Source organism: Labrus mixtus, chromosome 9 (genome assembly GCF_963584025.1).
Source record: "Labrus mixtus chromosome 9, fLabMix1.1, whole genome shotgun sequence".
NCBI classification, from domain to species: domain Eukaryota; kingdom Metazoa; phylum Chordata; class Actinopteri; order Labriformes; family Labridae; genus Labrus; species Labrus mixtus.
This window is the reverse complement of record NC_083620.1, coordinates 24,420,041-24,440,246: the sequence shown is the minus strand read 5'-3', so window position 1 is coordinate 24,440,246 and position 20,206 is coordinate 24,420,041. Positions and strand designations below refer to the sequence as shown.

General features: G+C 40.5%; 1 protein-coding gene across 1 annotated transcript in view; it reads right to left on the bottom strand.

Annotated features, from left to right (window-relative positions):
* Window positions 1-19,896, bottom strand: part of tenm4 (teneurin transmembrane protein 4) — a 137,859-nt gene extending 117,963 nt beyond the window's left edge. Inside the window, exon 1 of the mRNA XM_061047042.1 lies at window positions 19,695-19,896. The gene's annotated coding sequence lies outside the window, so the exon portion shown is untranslated. The remainder of the gene's footprint in view (window positions 1-19,694) is intronic.
* Window positions 19,897-20,206: the final 310 nt, after the last annotated feature.

Here is a 20,206-nt window from a genome sequence, read left to right as displayed (position 1 = left end):
GATACTTCCATAAATAAAAACCATATGAGAGCCAGCAAGTGCCCATAACACAGGGGTGGGGGGGGGGGGGGGGGGGTGGAATTTGATTACCCTCTCCCTTTCCACAGGTGTGCTTTTAGCCTGCTTCCTTTAAAGACTGCTGGTCTCATGTAATGCCACACTATATGTGCACCCTCACTGTTGTTTTCCTGCACTCAGGCTTTTACATCATACTTGCATCAGCGGATATGAGCGCTGCATGCTGGAGTCAGTGCTAAGCAGGTGATGCCCATGGAAGCCTGGCTGAGGACCATCCCAGTGAGACGGGAACTATCAGGAGCTTCTTGCCCAGCGACACCCAGGGTAATAAATTACCCAGGATTAACACGTCATCCTGCGCTCCACACAGCAGCCACACTCCACTCACGCCATGCTGCTTAATGGATCTATTAACCAAATGGATACAGGGGTAAACTGCTTTCAAAGCTGAAATTCTTGTTTGGTTTATGCTAACAGCACAGGCTGAGACAGAATTGCTCTTTTATTTAATAGTAAGAATAGAGGTGCTTTGTCTGTTTTTTATGCAGAATACTTTCTGAATAGTTACATTATTTAGTGCAAGAAGTGTTCATTCATGTCAGTGTTGTGCCATCTGTAACACAGCTTCTTTGTTGGAGTAGGTACTGATAACCTGTGCAGACTGAACATCTGGGCAAACAGTAAGCACTATGAAGTGACAGCATGCTCAGGCTCCCCACTGTGCACCTCATGTCACCTGTTTGAGGATTCCTTGGAGACGTGTCTGTAGGACCATACTCTCCTGTTGATGCCTGTCACTGATAGCAGCACATATTTAGGAGAGGACTCAGTTGTGCAGCCTGTATCTCTTCTGCATCTTTGGCATCCAACCAGCACTGTGACTTGCTGACAGTGTGGCACAGAGCAGCAGGCAATTTTTTTTGACCAGTGCTCACTCATCACAAAAGGTAAACACAGATAAGAGAGAGGCTCATACCGTCTCTCACTTTGGACTTAGCTGACACGTTTAGACCGTTGTGCAGGTGATACACACTGTTCAATGTACACGCGTGCTTTGAAAAAGTTATAATAATATTCATATCATGTGAGACTTTTTTAAACTCCTATTTTTTCATGGGCTAAAACTGGTATGGACTTGAACGCCAATAATCCTCTGTTCTTTATCTCCCTGCCATTAGGATAGCGCGCATTATTTCTTCCCCCTAAGCTTCAGTTTTCTCTTTTTTCTCTCTCCACGTCCTGCATATTTTGTCTGCATGAAGAAGAAACTAGACCTCTGGAGCCTCAATAAAAAATGTATAAGTCAGAAAGTGCAAAAACCTGAAAAGCATACAACTATGAAATCTGAATGATAAAACCTTTTTCTGAAAAAAAAAAAGTTGTTCAAAGTTGTAGTAGCTGCTGCAATGTGCTTCATGCAGAAAGTGAAAGAGATCAGTCAGTAACCAACTTGCCTGCTTTCACATGATGTGCAGGTCAGAGTCCTCAATCCTGGTGGATGTTCTTTGAACTGGAGAATTTTTAAATCACATGTCATAGTTACTTCTTTATCTCTATTTTTTGCTCTCCTTTGGTTAAGCCTGTTCTCTATCTAAACCTAAAATACATGTATAATACAAAGCAGACCTGTCTGTTAATGAAGCTAGAAGCAGGATGGGAAAGAGTTGTAACAGACAAAGTTATTTCTTACCACTGAACTGAAATAGAAACACAATTCACTAAATCAATCCTTCATTTGTATAGCGCCATTTCAGAACAAATGTTCTCTAAAGACACGTTTTAAGAGAGCAGGTAAAAGACCTTACTCTTTGACCTTACTCAATTCATTCTTTCTCCACTTTTTCTTCAGAATAAATGACATTTCTCTACATGTATCCCAGAGTTCAAACAGAGCCTGATTTTTCCTACATGATTTGTCAAGTGTAATCATGGCACGCTGAAAAGTCACAATTATAAACTCCGAGTAAGAGATTACGCTCCCTATAGCATCCGCATTACCAAAAGATGAAATCTGCAGGATGGGAGCAGTCCTGTGGGTGAGTCTCTTAAACTGCTTCAAACCTCTGCCTCGCTTGAAAAGACGCCAACTATTGCTGAAAGGAGAGTGCCACACAAGACCACATCCAATTTGTGACAAGTTAAGTGGGTAGGAACTCTCGTAAAAATTGACTTCTTTGAAAGTGTAATAACTGCAGCTTTAATGTAGCCATCGAGACCTTTTAACTTTTAAAGTCAATCTGAGCTGGGATCGTCTTTGCTTTTGTTCCAGATCAAGTTTCAAAGCACAAACACTGAGTCCAAGTCTTTACCTAGTCTCACAAATACTTGAATAAATATGGCTGAACCCAGCAGAAGTACCCTTTTGGAAAATCTCTGATTCGTTTTCATGGTAAAACGTTGAAGAAAATGTCAGCAGCGTGGGAGTCTTAAACCATCTCTGGGAAAGATCAACCATCGATGCATCCCTACAGGAAACCAGGGATAAGGTTTAAAAATCAGAATAATTCTCCTTTATATTCTTGCAGTTTGTGGGCAAATGAAGAGCTTCATAAAATATCAGTGAAAGAAAGGGAAGTTTGTCTTTCCATTAATTAAGGCAACATTTAAAGAACATAACTGCGTTCATCGCCAGTGTTCCAAGAAACCCGGCAGAGTAACAATGAACGGTATTGTTCCATTTTCTCTGAATAGTAAAAAAAAGTGGAGAGCACTGAGGTTCAAAAGAGGGAAGAACCTGCTCACGTGTGCTCATTGTCTCCTGTTTAAGTGGGGTCAAGAGCGACCACACCGAGTCATGAGCGTGAAGCCTCACCCAAAAGCAGCCACTCTTCACCCGACATACCATGCAGCATCTCTCCAGCACAAAGACGAGCTTTATTCCCCCCGCCACTTAAAGGTGCTCTCTTCTGAAACCTCTTAATGGGGCTGGACTTGCTTAAAGTTTAATGGGGGAAGCTCGTACCGAGTAGGACATCATTAGAAAACCTAAACTCCAGGCACAGCTTTGGATCTGACATGGTGTGTTAGAGAAAACATGAGTACAACGAGACGGGGAGATCTGGAGGCTAAAGGAAGAAGTGAATAAAAAATACTGAACAAATAACACTTAATTGAGGTCAGTATGATTGAACGCTGCAAGGATAAAATGGCTTTAACATAGGTTCCAGATGGCAGACTGTTGTTATTTCTCTGTGCCCTGCTAATACTGCAGGATTCGATGCTGGTAACCTGAGTGTCCCTTGGGCCCCCCGGCTCCTCCACTGCACTGAAATCAGGGCCAAGCTCTCCCCGCAGAAGCCCGGCAGGTTTACTCAACTTCGAAAGGGAGGGGGGGGTGTTTGGATATGGCAGTGGAGGAGGGGTCTCTGTGTGTGTGTGTGTGTGTGTGTGTGTGTGTGTATGCAGGTGGGGGTTTAGTACTAGTGTTGAAACAAAGCATGTTAACACCATCCCCGTGTTTAACACGTTAAGAAACAAGCAGGGGTTTCCTTCAAATCCTGATTGGATGGTGTTTCACCTCTCCTTGACAGCAGAATCACAGAGTTTACGCCCCCGTCTGTCTTCGCCGTGCCGCCTCACGTTAAACTGAGTGAAACACACTCATCCCGTCCTCCTTATGTCTAACATACGGTTCATGTTAATAGCTATCTTTAACGATTCCTCTGAAAATGAGGAAGAAACACACAGATCAATAATGCATCCCTGAAGCATCTTAAAAGCTTTTTCATTTTTAGCACTTTTTTAGTACTGTTTAAAAAAAATACATTTAAAATCCATTAGCTTTGTGGTTTTTTTTTAAAATAAAGTATAGGCTTGTTGTTTCTCCTGCCCAGGGTGTTTCCTTCAAAAATAGCCAAACACTTCAATAAGTCTGATTTATATTCACAATGTACATACTGTAAACTTAACACCTAGATTAAAAAAAACTTACAACCCAAGAAACTTTCTCCTGTCACTGTCATTAAAGAAGAAAAAACAGGACGAGAAAAAGCAGCACATTAGTCAAATGAATCCCAGAAAAACCTCCCGTTGATATTCAGGAATTGATGTGTAGCACATATTTACAACAAACAAGACTAGTGATGTATTATATCTCCAAAGTCTGGTTCTCATAAATCGGCCCCAGAGCCTCTGTTCTCATAAATGCATTCACAGTGAACAATGAGCTGAATGTTCAGGGTAATGTGTAGGGGATCAGACTTAAGATATCTCTTAGAATAAAGACTACAAATGGAAACATTTTAATATCCCTCATGTTACGCGTGTTAGAGAGGAGTGATTGAGCAACAGACGGGGAAGGTTGTGGTTTTTTAGTTCTGCACACAGAGCCCATTGTTGACATCCTTGCTGCCTACTTAAATAACTCCAATATTGTAAATGATATGTTATTGATGGCTCATTCACTCGTTGACCTTAAACAGAAGAAAACAGAATGAAAATGATGTTCGAAGACTGATACGGACTTATCCAACGTGACAACATGAAGCTCAAACACTTTCTAGGGATCAAAGGACAGTTTGAATTGGGTTATATTTCCATAAAGAACATGCACACTGCATTCTTTCAATAAAACTGCTACTTCCTGCTACTTCAGTCAATACATTATATTATTTCAAAATGAAGTGTGATAGGTTGACCTTTCATGAATCAAATCGGAGAGAGGTGAAACTCTTATCTTCTGTTTCTTAAGCCTTGCTTTATGATGTATGCAGAAGGTCCATAATCACCAGTCCATGTTCACATCAATCTGTCTCATCTCATTCAAACTTGTTTGGATTTTATTTCTTTTGTGAAAAAAGAAGAATCATTTTTTGATTCTTATTTTCTATTTTTTTATTTAGTTCTCACCTTTTCAGTATGTTGCATGCATCATAACACCTAGTAAACAAATGAAAACATACGGAGACAGTTCTATCATTATTTAAAGCAAAGCACAACACCACCTGTAAAGCAGTGTGATTCATGCTAATTAAATACATACAGATTTGATCAGTGCACTTTAGTTTATAGTGAAACACTAGACGGACTGTTGTCAACCCACAGAGCACCACAGAGTCCTTGACCTGACGTTAACATATAAAAATAAATAAGTAAAACAAGAGTTATGAGCTTTACAGCTGACAGCAATAAATAATCCCTGCTATGGGTCAAGCTGTGTATTATAGCACAGCGGTTCTCTTTTCTAGAATATTCTTCAAACTCAGCACAACAGAAGCCTTAGCAGCCATGATCTAAATCACATAAGCTCCCTCAGTGTTTCTGCCTGTGTTCAGACACACACACACACACACACTCATTTCAGTGGCATGCAGAGCCCCACTTTCAGCCACAAAAGAGCCGGCCTGAATATTAAAAGCAAAAAAAGCAAACACAGGTAACATATGGCTTTGAGTCATACCAGCGATATGGGAGTCTGCACAGAGCTGTCAACCTGTTTCGGCTGAGGCTGTTAATACTTTCTCCTGTCCCACTCTGTGAGGGTTTTAAATATTATTTTCTGATTCCTATTGACTTTATTTATAACATCTTGTGTTTGTGTTTGCTCGTGGGTTTGGGTCTTATTGTCATATTATCTGCTCAGGTTTTATTTCCTCTTCTTACACTCTTTGTTACATTGTAAAGAAAAGTGCTATAAACAGAGTTTATGACTAACAATACATTTTCTCTTTACATGTTTAATTAAAAAATGATTTAAGCACCGCAGACTTGAAAAAGCATCTATATAGTGTTGTGAACAACATGCACTCATCAGAAATGTACATGTCTTGCACCATCTGGTCTTTATCGTTTGTGGAAGTGTGCCACATTTTTTAGTCTTGTGCAATCACTGACCTTGGATTATTGAAAAAGAGCAACTCAAATAGATGCAGAGGTCTATTTATATCCCAGCCTGACTGATTAATACATCCATTTAAAAGAATAAATAAAGATGCAACACAGTATGTGTGCAGCATCTAAAAATCCAGACAGAGAAGACTTATCATCCAGAATCAGCTCATCAGGTCATCAGATAATATTTAAATGAGGCTACAAGGTGACTCATTCTTCTTTGTTGACCTGTAAAACAGATTTTTTTTTTTTTTTAAATAGACAGGTAATAGTACACCTATGGATGACAAAACTGAAATAATGCAATGATGCATTACAAATGTAAGCCGTCAAAACAAAGTGATTTCTTTGACACTTTTGCCTTCATATACAGTATTTTTTCTCGGGGATATTAAATTTGTCTTGCTATCAGCCTAGTTGGCCCACGAGCAATAACTCAGAACTTTCATGTCCACTACTAATTACTGTGAAATCCAAACAGAGCCAGGAAAAACTAGAGGAACACAAAATCCCTGTTTCAAAATGAGCCCAGAAAGCAGGAAAGTGTTTCCACCAAGTTGTTCATTTTACACAACACTGCATTAAACAACGAGCAGCCAACCAACAGAGACATGAAGCAGTGTGTGGGCGGCACAGTGGGTAAGAGGGAGAAACAGAGATGTGCCGGAGCTGTTTTCCTCCTGATTAAAACAGTTTAGTTTATTTTTTTTTAAAACAAACTCAGGACTTAAAGAGAAAAAATGAGAAAACCGTCAGAAGAATTACTTTTCTATCTTTAAGCTGGTCCTTAACAAGGAGTCATTTCAAAGAGGCAGCGTATGTTTGCACTTCTGACAGCAATGTATGTGACATGTAACTTCTCAAATCAGCTGCAGAAAGCCTCTGAATCTGCTCTGCGGAAAAAAAAACCTCCAATATGGTGAATATGAAATGACTCTCACAATAAATCCAATACAAAAAATATGCAGCACAGGAATTCACTGAGATCAAGAAGCTTACTGGTTAGGTATCAACCATGTTACACTGAATCATCTGAATAACTGATGTCACCAGTGAAGCACATAATGAGCAGATAAGACGGTGAATTTACTAAAACTAAAGCTGAAGGCAAGTGCACTGATTGATTTGACAACTGGAAGGATGAAAAGGTAGCAGGATGTACATTCACCTTAAACTATAGTACATGTACATTCACAAAGTGACCTCTATATTCTCCACACAGCACACCAGGGTTAAGCAATGTCTTCCAGAATGGCATATATGCATCACAAAGGGTGATAAGGTAGAACTTTTACTTTACCTAACTGTGTGTAAAGCGACATATATATTTCATATACGGTAAATATCTCTGTGCAGGTCGAGAGCAGATCATGTGAACTGCTGTCAGGATACTTTGGCAATGGTTTTAAAATGCATCGAGCAACCCTGATCTGCACTGATACGGCCACGCGTGCAGTTCCATTATTTATTCAACAGTTCACATCACATCGCACTAAATTATATCAAAGACCAGCAAAATACTCAAACATGTAATTAGGATATCTGAAAATGCAAGCTGGCTGTGAAATGAAGAGTTTGCTTTCTGATCCAAGAATACATTACGTTATGGAGTAAAAGGTCACGCGCCTGTTTGGAAGACCATCAAACAGTTTCTACGCTCGCTCAGTTACAAGTTCAGCTTATTACGCTTTTCTGTCCAAAGGTCATTTCAATTAATCAAAGCATTCAAAATAATATTAACATGGTTTTAACAACAACAACAACAAAACACCACGCCTGTATTTGCAGTGAGTAAAGCATCTAGATCTTTAATTTCATTAGACGTAATAAAGAGAATGAGTCTTTAGTCGTGTAACAAAATGTTGAAAATGTTTCAAAAACAGGAACCAAAAAAAGTAGCTGAGCTCTTAATGAAATGCCATTCCTCTGATCATTCCCAAACTTATCCATTTAGATGCATTCACTGACTAATCAGAGGTGAGACAACATTGATTTTTGGTAACAGTGTTTTTGTTCACTTTGTCTGGACATGCTGGTTAAGAGCCTCTGAACTGACCTCTTCATCGGCCATGTCACGTCTTTGTCTGGAAGCTGAGGTACAAATAAGACACCAACAGTTAATAAGCTGCCCTCTCTCTGCTTCTCCCGCTCTCTCTCTCTCTTCATCGCCCATTGATACTCACTTGCACTAACACACACACACTCTCTCATACACACACACACACACAAAAGTTCCGCGATTTGCAGACATTATATCAAGGAGACTGTTGTTGTGAACAGCTTGTTGTGTTTCGAAGTATGCAGCTGTGCTTTTTGAACAGAACTGAATGGACCCGTTGTGCTTTTACGCAGAACTGGATTCTTTTGAGAGGATACAATATATGACGAGACTTTGTTTTTTAGTAGCTTACAATCCCTACCTGGTAGAGCAAGCAATCTTTTCAGTGGTTAAGATGTGAACTGTCATAAGCGGTGGTACATTTCAATGGAGCACAGTGTTATGCATTAACTTAAGCCCAGTGCATTCTGGGTAAGAGGTGTGCCTTTCCTCACCTTCAAGTGCTTGCCTCTGCTATTTCTCACTGTGCATGCATGTGCAACCCCCATCACAACTTTGCAGCAGGAAGTTTGAAAAGTAGCTGATGATATGGCACGCTTCAGCACCGCTTTAGATTCCCTCTGCTTCACATCCTCACAGCAGGGGGGGGGGGCGAGCAGCACGCTGAAGATCAATTAAACAGCCACGCATGGGAGAGGGGCCAAGCCCTGATGGCTTCCTGCTGTCAACCTAACCCTATGGACGTCACAGAGATCTGAGTGGCACAACATGTGGTACTATGTGGGGTCAATGACATGGTTTATTAAGATTTTGTGTCTCATTTATTATCTGGATTTTGACCCTGAGTAATTCCTGCTATCTCAATTATCATGTTATCAAATTTCTACAAGGTAGTCCACTAAGAAAGCTTTCCTTGAAAAGCTGTTATATGTTGAGTTCTGGTGTTATATAAAGACTGCTGACTCCTTCTTTGTAAGAAACATCTAAATCCGGATATTCTAGCGTCGCTGTGTTGGGGGAGACGAACGAAATAACACAAGGAATGAATTCAAGACAAAATACTAATGCAGCTGATATAAAAGTGCAGGCACCTATGATATATTGGACAACCCTAATCTCCATCAAATCACTTAAGCAAGCAGTGTTCTGCCTTTTGCAAGACAACAATGGCGCGCTGTGTCCACATTGTGATCAGGGCCGCTCATTACCTGACACAGTACAGCAGCACAGTCTGATGAATATCTGCCATTTGAGGATCCACAAGAATTTGTAGAAAGGAGAGAGGGTAGACTACAAAATGAGTTTCGCATTCAAAGAGGCAATTATTTCCTAATTAGCTGCTTTGCTCCGCACATATAAATGGGCTCTGTGTCCCCCGAACGTACGTACGTACAGTATGCGGAGCACGGGATGGCATTTATATTCTGCAAGAGATTCTCTCCAAATACTATGAAAAACCACTGACTCCATCTCGACTTACTACTGAGAAGACTATGTGTGCAGGTTGTTATTACTGACACACACACACACACACACAACAGACGTGCACTTTTCTTGTACATTTAAACTTCAGGCCTGGCTTTGTCAGAGGGAACAATTGTAATTTTTCTGCTCCATCTTTTTATTTGCAGCCTATACTACTACACCATGTGTCTCTGTATAGCACATTTGGAATTGCTTGTCAGACAACTTGTCAAAGTAAATATTCCCTGAGCTCTAAAATATAACAGCTCGACCTGCAGTGTATTCAGCTGTCATGATACACTGAGGTTATTTACTGTCCACAAAAGGACCATAAATAGCTGGTTTGGTCAAGTTCTGCCACTCACGAGACAACCTTGATGATAACGCACACGTCTCATGCTACATGTTTTGAGTTCTGCGTTTAATCATTTTAACAGCTGCAAAAATGATGACGTAAATGGATTTCCAAGTGATCCAGGAGAGGTTTCTGTGATTTCAAATGCGATAAACATGTATAGAAGTACACTGATGCCGTTGTTCTTATCCGTCTTCTTTGAACTGAAATGTAGCAACCTGATCTACGACCACAGAGATTAATGGGAAGAAAAAAAAAACCTCTCAGAACCAAAGAGATTTTTGTCAACTAATTAACACCCCCATCTTGAATCTTAAATCGACCGCTTAACATCAAAGCTTCTCAATTTTACACCTTACCACACAGGAATTATCTCCTCGCGGAATGTGAAATGCCTTTAATAGAAGTTCTTTGGTTATCATAAGCTCAGATGACAAGGGTTTAGCATAATGGCTGTCATATTGTAGCCGTGTCTGCAAATGCACCTGTTTAATGGTAGGATGAGGATGACTCAATCATGTCCGCATGCTAATTTAAGTGGTAACGCTGGACGAACTAGCAGGGCCCTTACAGACCATTGAAGACCATTTCACCGTGCTCACATTCATTCAGTTCAGTCGTGAGGGATTCCCATTTTTTTAAAAGTTGTGTCGAAAAATGTTTCTGATTGTAGAGAAAATGACATTAAGTTTGGAAGAATGTTGAATATGCATCTGTTTGGTGTTTTGGGAAAAAAAACAAGCAGCTCCACTTATGTTAAGGCCAACTTCTGTGAGTTACACGGCATATGTTGGGAATGAACCTTTGTTGAACACATATTAGCTGAAAGAACAGTCCAATGATACAACTAAAAAATATATTACATGGCATATAAGTGGGTTTTTTTTTTGTTTTTTTTTAAACTAGAGTGGAGGTTCATTTACAGCAGTAGTGTTCTGATAAAACCATTACAAGCACATCTCTTAACGTTAGGATGTGCCACTTTATGTATTAGACTTTTATAAATATCAGTACGGCCTTGATGATGGTTTTAGATTGTGATTCATTCCATCAACAATATCCGCATGTTCTATGGAGCATGAGGAAATACAAACGCACTCAATCTATTAGCATGACAAAGCCCTGTGTTCCTGTTCAGTCTGAGCTGCATGCAACAAGTGCGTCTTGGCAGAGCAATGTCACCAGCAGCCAAAACCTGCTAAGTCTTCCTGTATTGTTGGTTTTTATTCATTCAAGGACTTAATGAAAGTCGCCCTAACATTTTATTTTTAAACAGCACAACTATCCTGTAAAAAAAAAAGATCTTTCTCAAACTTGATCAGTCAATCGTTGACAGTTGATTGAACTGGACAAATTCAATTATGTTAATGTCACTAGGCTTCTTCCAAAACTGAATACAATCTGTTCTGCTGGTGACTGAACCCCCTGAAGGTATTGTCTGCTGACTGTGCCGCAATTTTGCAAGGCGGAGGTCAGCGGCCTCAGCTTCCATTTTCACTGATGCCATTTCATATTTGAAAAATGAGGCCTGTCACTAAATGTCATCTTACTGCCTCTTTGTCATCTCATCACTCTTTTCACCACCTGTCACACTGAAGCCCGATCTGTGACATGAGCAAACTGTTAGCTTGCTTCCAGGCAGGCTATTGGGCTTTATTAATATTTATAGAATAACAGCTTAAGGCCGGCCCCCTTGAGAGCGATCACTCCTTTTCGCTGCGTAACACTTGCAAAATATATTGACATCTCCTTTTCAGCACTCCCCTGCCCCTGGAAACATCCACATGCAGGTGTCCGGCAGCTTTTACAGTATGGCAGATTTCTCTTTTCTCTCCATTCTATTGAAATGGAAATATAATTTTACTTAAACTGAGATAGAATCATTTTTCTACTGAATAAATAAGTTGCCTGAACATGAAAAAACAATTTAAAAGAAAAAGATCACAAAAGGCATGACATCATGTAATGGATGTCACTCTTGTGTCTGATTGGATGAAAAAGTAAGCCCTTATGGCAGCACTCTGATGCCTCGGAGTACAGGCCGCCAGTTGAAGCCAGTTTTCAGCCCCGGACCGAGAAAGAGCATTCTCATGTCACTCGTCTCATGTCAAACATTAGAACTTGTAGAGCCGGCACTTGACCAGAAGTGACACATGCACATGGACATAATCAAAAGGGGGGGTTGGTTTTCGTCAGGAGGAGCGATCTGATTGCTTGGATTAGCGAGACCCACAGAATACTGACCACACAGTTATTTCATCTCTCTTCTTTAGTCCGGATAAATGTTTCCAGAGCCTATGTTGTGACTTCAGGCAGCTTATACAATCCCATGAAGATGTAATCACCGCAGCATGTTCACCAAACATACTTTGATTTTTGTATTATCTTAGCCTTGAAGGCTTGATTAAAAGGCAGATGTTGAGGTAGTTTTCTTTCATGATAAGCTTAAATACTTTTAGATTTTAAGGACTCGACATCCTTCTGATGATTTTTTTTTAAGTGTAAAGGCTCAGGTTGCAGCAGGCAGTAAAGCCCCGGCGTCGGAGAAGGCCTATTTCATCCCTGTTGAGAGCAGCAGATACTTTTTCTTGACGACATCTACGAGCTACATTAGCATACCTTCAAGCTGACTTTAAAATGATCTGATGATTTTGTAACTTGGCATGCGGTTAAGATGGAGCAAAAAAACAAAAACGTACCCCTTAAATCATTTTGCGTAATCATATCACTTATTAACTTCACAACAGTTAGCGGGGCATGCATAATTACTACTGTGCGATTCTGGAAGACAAGGTGCTAACAGATGCTGAAAGGAAGCTGGTGCCAACCTTTTAAAAATAACAGGGCTCTGACCTAAAAATGTGTTCATGTCTTAAGAGGGGGCTTTGTCATTGAGGAGTATATAAGCTTCTAATGGTCCTGCACCTTCCCTTTAATGTAGCCCTAATTTGTATCCATTAAAAAGCCTCTGTCAAAGAATTCAAGGCTTAAGCTCGCGGCAACAAATTAGCATGTGATCTGAGAGGGATTCAGTGCGAAAGCCAAGCACTTAAAGTTAAAGTTAAGTAAAGGTCTGTCATACTGCAGAGAAAGAATCCTGACGGGCCTTTACCCCCATCGTACCTGCAAGGCACAGGAACATTTTCATGATACTTGATCTGTTATGCAGAGAAACGAAACACATCCGTGGTCATTAATGTGTTATGATTGTATAAAAATTGCATGTTGTTTGTCTACCTATCGCAACAAACCGTCAGAAGCAATAATTACAGATTAAAAAGGTCCAGTATGCTGTGAAGATGTAAAGAGCCCTGATGTACTCCACAGTGATTATGCAAACATTCATTGCTTGAGTTTGCTCATCAAGCCCCTAAACAAAAGTATACATAGGCAAATACGTTATTCAAAAGTATACCAAAAACCATACATAGGCAAATACGTTATTCAAAAGTATACCAAAAACCATACATAGGCAAATACGTTATTCAAAAACCTCACGAGCAGCATCAGATGGGACTTCACTCAAAATAAGAAAATGAAACTACAAACGTCTTGTGCAAACTGGTCCATCAATGATGCAAAGACAATAAAATCTCATGTTCACAACACTGCTGAAAACAAAGTCATAAAGAGTGTTTATTAAACCCATCACTCACTGCTTTAAGAGGGGGGGGGGGGGGGGTTGGGAGAATGAGACACTCACAGCTAAGCTTAAGTAGATATAAATATACATTTTCATGAGCGGCCACCACTGCCTTAAAAATCTTCCATACCGTTTTAGATAACAGCTAGCTTGCATTGCCGTTCATTAGTGAAAAAGCTTTGATAGATCTGCATCCGTATTTTCATTCAAACATGCAGCCGAACTGTCTGCAGCCTTACTGTATATGTTGCGTTTCCAGCTGTAAACCACTGGGGTTTAATTACCTGCAAATTAACTGCCGTTTCACTGTCTTGCATAAGATTATCCTGGTCATGATGAAATGCCACAAGGGAGGCTGTTCTGATGGGAGGATTTCGAAGATGCAGAAATTACAAGATGCCACTTAGTCTGATGGCAACGACCAATGTGATGCCTTTGAGCTAAGTCGCCCTCATAACGTGACCTTCAGGACGTGTAAGGACATCGTATTAATCCTGTCACTTTTTTTCAAGTTCAACATGAGTGCAAATCCAGTTATTCAATTACTAGCTTTTGTTATCTGTTGTCCATAGCTGCAGTCGGAGCCACAGAAAACTCATGACAACACAAGAGTGGGGCAATTTGTTGCAGTGCATTTAACTCTAGTGGTGTACAACACATTGACCCGACAGTTGGGCCGAGTCGGTCTGCGAGCAGTAGTTGGGAGCAGTTTGAAATGGTCAGCCTCAATTTCTCTCCATCAGTGGAGAGTTTTTTAGTGCATGATGGGCAATCAAACACACACTTTTAAGGCCAGAAATGCCAAATCTGCTCGATCAGAGCAAATTGTTTGATCACGCTTACTTTGACGTTTCTTCTCTGAAGCACTTTTTTTTGCCTTGAAAGTTGTTTTTTTTTTTAAACTGAATTTACTTGAATTTTATTTGGACTTCTGTCAACCATTTCTCTTGCATGGCTGAGCGCAATCTGCCAAACACACGAAAAAGATTCTTCCACAGTCACACACGTACACTCATAATCCAGCTAGGCTTCTCAACATTTGATTTGGTCTCTACAAGGGAAGGGAAATATTACATTATTTTAAAACTTTGTTTGTAAGACTCTGAAGCCATTTTTCACATTATGCAATCCTGAAAATATTTAGATCATTTCTGGAGGGCTGCTCCTGACCTGGCTGTTCACATATGCACCACACAGCGGGTGACTATCCCTGTCAGAGGGGAAGGGGTCTCCTGATGCAACAGAGTCCACTATACGACGCTATAAATAGAATATTTGCCTTCATATTACTGCGTTCACACATACAGCTCCTTCACATCAGTCAGAGTTTTTCAGGAGTTTTCTGCAAGTGTGAAAGCCCCATGACACGGTTGAATGTTCTAAACTAGAGAATAATTATATGAGAATATGGGAATACACTATAGGAGAACAATGTTAGCATCACTAAGTGCACCTGATCCGGTGAAATGACCTGTTACTGTTTTGCTGTTAACTACTGTGAAAAGAAACCATCAGATGTAATTACCCTTCAGAGATGGCTGCCCAGAACCACGATTAAAAGTCGGAAAGAGATCCTCCTCTTATGTGTGGGAACTTTTTAAACACAACCAATCAGACCATAAGGATTTCTGTGGCTGCTCATTTGTAAACATCATCTATACAACAGACAATGCACAGTGCAAGTTGTTTTGTTTGTAAGACAATGTAGAACGGGGCTTTGTTATCATTATGGTGTAATTGTAAGGCTGCACAGTAGCCTATAGCTTCTTAGACCTTCTGTTCGTCTTTCACTTTCACAACTATCCCCCATACCTGCACTTGCACCTGAAATTCACAGCATAAGCTTCTACTAGATTGTCTCCCTTGTGTTTTGTTTTGGTGAGAAATAACATGTTAAAACATTTAACATATCTGCTTAGGAGGATAAAAATAATGATATTACTAGTGTCTACTCTCAAACTGTGAAATGTGCTAAGTTACTGTCTGTCTTGTTTGATTGCTTATCCATAGGAGGGATGATCTTAAATTATTTTTCACACACATTGTCCCCGCAAAGAAAATGTTTAGATTAAATGTATCAAGAGTTTAACATCTTTATTGCGACACCTACAGGAGGAGGAAATATAACAACCGGTAGATTGTGGAAATTGCTGAGAATTTTAAATTCCATGAAGTGTACAGAAGAGGGACTTCTCAGTACACAAAGGAGGTTTTGCATTATTAATTTAAATGATGCAGGATTAATGCATGAAGTGAGATTCAGAACAATCAGCTTATTTTGACTATCCACCAGTCTGATTTGTGGTTGCCGTTTCTTCCTGCGAGTGACTCTTAAATGAACAGAAATATACGAGGAAGAGGAAAGCTGATTTTGAGGAAAAAAGCTTGAACGGGATTATGTTCAGCCGCATGTGGCTTTGAGCAGACAAGAATATATCAAAGTAGAGTGTGTACGGATAATAAGTACAACACCTGCAGCTTGTCGTTAGCTTCCACAGCAACGAGAGTCATCCTTAAAATTGCGACATGTGTAACATGAAATGTCGGACACAAAGGGGAGTCTGTTGCCGTGTGTCCAGAGAGAGAAACACTAGCCTGTGTCTGTGGGGCACCAGCACATAATTTCCAGCCCAGCCTCACTCCTGATGTACTTTGTTTGAGTGATTCTGACTTACTGAGCACCAAACAGGTGTAGGATTCCAGCTCTTTGAAAAATGGATCTAAAAGATTTAGAGGAAATGTTGAACACTGCAATGCCCCAGGAAAAAAAGAGAATGAGAAAACACATCTAACATATCCCCACAAAGACTATAATGTTTAATGCTATTTTTGTCTCTCATCAAAATGCAGAACATTCCACTTTTAGGGATGTTTTGGGAATCAGCACACATAGCTATGACATCAAATATGTCTCTTTTGTCTTTGTGTTTCCTTTTTTCTTTTTTTTAATACACAATCTGGAGGCGACTCAAAATCATTTAATGGCACAAATATGGGTAAGAATGCGCAGAATGCAGTGCATAGTGTGTGAGAGCATTAAGTCCTTCAAAGAATGTGTTTTAATCAATATTTTGGATCAACTTCAAGTTGAATTTTACAAGGGACTGATCATCATTTTGATTTATTTTCCTTTTAAAACTCATAGCTATAAAAAATGTTTTAATGTGCCCGTCAAAATTTGAGTAACCTCGTTTCACAAGGAGCACATGAAGCTTTCTGACATCATTAAAACACACAAAACACTGCCTCAAACTCACAATTGATTTCTAATTTTAAGCTGAGGTCAGGTTTAGGCACCTCAAAAATAACTTTCACGTCAAATCTGTGCTTGGCCAATGAAAATTATGCAAAACACGACCAATGATTTAATAACTTGTCACATTATATTTATTAACATAAAAAGGCTCATGGAGATAGAAAACTAAAAACAATGTGAGCCACCAACAAAATCTGCTTTGCAACAATCACTTGGTCACTCAGTGACACAACATGCTTTTGAGTTCTGCATTTTCCTCAAATTCTCACACAGTCAAGTCTGGAGCTGTCCTGTCATCATTTGTGTGTTTGATTTTGTGTGTGTGTGTTCGTGCATGTAAGGGTGTGTGTGAGACAGTGAACCAGAGAAAAGGGGGGTTGCAGTGCCCAGCTTTCATGTCCAATAAAGTGGTGTAATTGTGACGGCTACACATTAGTTCTATGTGTGATAAACCACAAGATGACAGACTGCAGCTTCGACTAAACCTAATGCTCCAGGCTACAAAATGCAGCTCTGCTCTTCTGCACTCCATGTTGCTAAGATGAAAAAGCAGGTATGTAAGGATCACTGACTGTACAGCAAACAGGACAAATCGATGCACAATATAAAGGTTAGGGTATTAAATACAGATGTTTTTAATTTCAACAAGTTAAGCCTCTCCGGCTGTGAATGCCGATTTGCTTTAATTTTATAATGAACAACATTTCTATTGTCATACTCTACCCACTGAGCTGCACAAGACCAGGAAGAACGGACTCTTTACCATGCACAGCATGCATTTCTCTCCCCAGATGACCGTACAATTCTCACAACAATTATTACTTGAAATACACAATATCCCCCTGGAAAAGTCCAGAGGGACAGAGGCATTTCATTGTTTCCTCTCTGTTATGGTTCTGGCCCAGAACACAGCCAACGTTAGTTCAAACACAACAATCGCTTATGGATTATAACAAGGTCCAATTGCAACTCACATGTCATCTCTCTTTCAGCAACCCGTCCTTTAGAGAGTAGCTATGCATTTACTTTGCAGCGGAACAACAACAAAGGCGGAAAAACAAGCAACAGATTTTTCATTTGTGATCACAAAGGGGGGGTTGTTTCCCCTCCTATCATGCAGAGAACCAGTGCACAGGCTCCTTCTCAGAGCTCATCAGCACGACAAAGACAACCGGGGGGGAATGCAGCCTTGTTCTACAAAGGTTAACCTCGGCGGGACCTAACAACTTCAGACTTCTCATTTGGTGCCTCCACGAAACACTTGCCACAGAGGATGGAGGGCCCCTGGATTCTCTTGGATTTAACCTCTAATATCTGAGGTCATGCATCCTTCTATACCCAATGGTGGCACTTGTGACTCTATTATATGCAACAACAAAAAAAATCCCTTCACACACACGCACGCACGCACGCACGCACGCACGCACACACACACACACACGCACACACACGCACACACACACACAGACTTTCTTTATGTTGTGAATTTGTGCAGCATGTCCTGGGTAACTTACTTTTACAGAGCGAATATACCCGAGAACTGTTTTACTTCAATTTAAAGTTAATGTTTGGAAATTAGATCATGATGGAGCAGCGGCAGATTTCTGCATCTAGTACTTTCATAAAATTTTGTTTGACACAAGTGTTAAATTCATGGTTTTGATTTCCCCCCTTTTCTCACAACTCTCCAGCCTACGTTTGCAGTTATTGCAAAATTTCCCTATTAATTACATTTTTGCATTATGCAAAAGTTTACCACCATGCATGAGTACTGTGTGTGTGTGTGTGTGTGTGTGTGTGTGTGTGTGTGTGCGTGTGTGTGTGTGTGTCTGCCTGTCTGTGTTGGAGGGGGGGGGGGGTCGTTTAAGCCCTGTAAGAGTGCAGAGCTGCTCTAAGCTGTGTGTAGGGCCCCAACAATGACTCCCAGGGGTCCTACTCACACTTTTACTCCACAAGTATCAAATGTCTGTGAACAGCAGAGTGTTCAAATTGAAGTTTTTGTTTTTTTTAATTACAGCTCAGTTTGTTTGTGACGTTATGTGACAATGCATTCTTTAAGGTTTTGCCTCACACACTTAACAAAAGAAAGAGATGAGGTGGTTAACTCAGTAAATTCTTAGAACTTTAATTACAGGACTCGTGTTAGTAGTTTGTAAGTTAATGATTTATTTGTTCTGATGTCTAAATTGTGTATTTTTTGGTTGAAGAAAGACCCACTTTGATTTTTTTTTAAAACCATCACTATGCTGTAGAAAACTAGCAGATGTTCATTTTCCTTTTTAACTATCCCAAGCCTCGTCCCATTTCAAACAGAAATCTCACACAGACACAATCCACTGGGTTTGCTCTGCCACCACACCATCAAACAGAGGCTACTACAAAGTTGAATATGGACTCACCTGTGATAAATAAAAGATGGTTGGGGAGCTGGAATCCAAACCACCCAAAACCATCCATAACACATCTACATTTTCGATTCCGTATTTAACAACAAACAACCTTGGTTATTTTCACCTTCAGAGAGACAGTAGATGGCAAGGTTAGAGCTCATATTTAGTCTCCATACAACAGGGCACTTCATCCTTACTCTAAATTCAGAAAGCAAGTCCTCATCCGCCTTCATCCGTTATTTATGTACCAATCTCACATCATTTAAGGACGCGCTGCAGCCTTTCCTATTCCTGAATTTGTTACAAAAAAAAAGCAAGTGTGGACTTTTTGATCCTTTAGCTATCACATCACTGTAATGTTAAGACCGTCTACAAGCCCTTTGGGTTAAAAACGAGACGCAGAAAGCCTCCAGTGCTGCGCCGTTCACGAAGGACCGTAAATCTCTCACTGTCCGAGGGATAGCACAGGGGTAAAGGGACAGATTCATAGGAAAAAAAGACAGCAGAAACATTGTACACTTCACATTGAAACACTCCACATTGTAGTGCGAGTGATCGCAGCTCACTACATGGGCTCTCCGTATTTGCTCCGCTGCTGCATGATGCTTGTATGCAGCCGTCTGCTTTTTTTTTTTTTTTTACGGCAACGCTGACAAACATCTTGGTGAAATAAACCTTACCATTCTGAAGACACGTCCTCTGTAGCAGGCCTGTCCCGATGACAATTCACCGATATAGTCTGGGAGCCCCACAAAAAAAAAAGAAGCCCTTATGCTTGTACTTGGTCTCCGTCTTCTTCTCCTTCCCTCCCTTTCGCTTTTAATAGTACCCCGAGCAGGCGAGTGTATTTCCACTGAGCACGACACGGTACGGCAGAAAAATCCTCCTCCTCCTCCTCCTCCTCCTCCTCCTGCTGCTCCACCAAGGTGCTGCCGCCGCTTCCAGCTCTCACAGGGACTCACATGGATGAGAAGGTGTCCATTAACATGCACACACACCTAAATGAAACGCTTTTGAAAAATATCCCCGGGAGATAGGTGGAAACAGTCCCCGGACACACGCACGCACTGTACGGTGGAAGGTGAGGTGACACAGCAGCAGATATGCTGGGAATGACAAGCTGCGTGCTCCCTCACCATTTACAATTACGAGTGTGGAGCAGGGATGAGTGTGTGACTGTGCGTGGTCGCCC